This window comes from Hylobates moloch, unplaced genomic scaffold (genome assembly GCF_009828535.3).
Source record: "Hylobates moloch isolate HMO894 unplaced genomic scaffold, HMol_V3 SCAFFOLD_2, whole genome shotgun sequence".
NCBI classification, from domain to species: domain Eukaryota; kingdom Metazoa; phylum Chordata; class Mammalia; order Primates; family Hylobatidae; genus Hylobates; species Hylobates moloch.
The window spans coordinates 171,241,216-171,242,791 of record NW_026652277.1 but is presented as its reverse complement, the minus strand read 5'-3'; the positions used below and the strand labels follow the sequence as shown (position 1 = coordinate 171,242,791).

General features: G+C 45.4%; 1 pseudogene; it reads right to left on the bottom strand.

Annotated features, from left to right (window-relative positions):
- Nucleotides 1-477: 477 nt before the first annotated feature.
- Nucleotides 478-743, bottom strand: LOC116476280 (large ribosomal subunit protein eL43-like; annotated as a pseudogene).
- Between the last annotated feature and the right edge of the window lie 833 nt (nt 744-1,576).

Here is a 1,576-nt window from a genome sequence, read left to right as displayed (position 1 = left end):
AGAATTCTGGACTCCTGGCCTCAACTTAGTGTGTGGGTTTTTATAAGGTTTTTATTGTTGTTGTTTGTTTGTTTTTTGAGATGGAGTTTCACTCTTTTTGCCCAGGCTAGAGTGCAATGGCTCCATCTCAGCTCACTGCAACTTCCGCCCCCTGGTTTCAAGCAATTCTCCTGCCTCAACCTCATGAGTAGCTGGGATTACAGGTGCACATCACCATGCTCAGCTAATTTTTTTTGTTTTTAGTACAAAAATACAAAATACATTTTTAGTGTACTTTAGTTTCACCATGTTGGCCAGGCTGGTCTTGAACTCCCGACCTCAGGTGATCCACTCGTCTCAGCCTCCCAAAGTGCTAGGATTATAGGCGTGAGCCACTTTGCACAGCCAGTTATTTATTTATTTATTTTTTAACATAACTAAACCCATTTATTGTATGCTAGTGATGTCTCAAAGAGGAGAGGAGCGTCTACTTGTCTTTTAATCCTTTAGTCATCTGATGGTGGACTTTCTTGTGACAGCAGAAGTGGTGTTAGAGGTCCAGGCACTGCCAGCTACTGTCTTCATGCAGGAACCACAGTGCAGATCCCCAGAGCTCATCTCTTCATCTCAGTTTGATCACGGAAAGAGCAAGTATACTTGACGTGCTGGCTGATTTCAATTTTCTTCGCCGTTTTCCGGAGAGAGGCACTGTAGCGGGTCCCGTATTTACCAACGATTCCAACTCTCTTGATGCATTCAACCATGTTACGCCAACTAGGTTCAAGCCCAGAGAGCTGAGGTTATCTTTTTAAATTAAAAATATGTACGTCAAAGAAAGAACAAAAGCAACTTCTAATGCCAAGTCAAATCATACGTGTTTCCAGTGTTGTATGGCATCTGAGCTATTTCATCCCGGGCATCTTGAATCTCTATTATTATTTACTTCCTCGGGGACCCTCTCTGTTCACCCTGGTTTAGTTGTCCTCCAAACCCAACAGAAGAGCCCAGAGTGGCTCCGGCCAGGACATGCTGATCTCTAACAGTCACGCCGTGTCTGCACTAGAAGGTCTTTGGCAGTCACCACTGCTAGTGTTGCCTGTCCCACTCTGTTTGAAACTCTCTCTGGATAGGGGTTAGATTTTATTTTTTGACAACTGTAATTGTTAGGAAATTTGTCTTCTAATCAAACAAGCTCTGTCTTCTCATCATCCTCATTATGCCCATTTTGCTCTGTGCCCTTCAAGCAGACACAGCTTGCGGGCAAACAATGGCTGGCATTGAAGAGAAGGTGGGATTTTTATGCACAGGCATCTGCTCCTGGCCACTTCTCCCCCTGACCCGATCTCAGCTTTCCTAGTCCCTTGACCTGCCTTATTTTGGTTCCTCCCTTCATTTGCATTTTCACTGAAACTTTGTCACTCCCCACCGCCATGGACTGTCTTCTGTAGCTTTTTCTTGAAGCTTTCTCTGGGGTACGACTCCTAGTGTTGCCCTCTGGTCTTGTGCCTCTTAATTGTGCAGACAGTGGGCTGTCCCCCAAATCAGGAGTGTATGGGACTGGTCAGTTGCCACATCCTTGCCCAGCCCCATCAGGTAG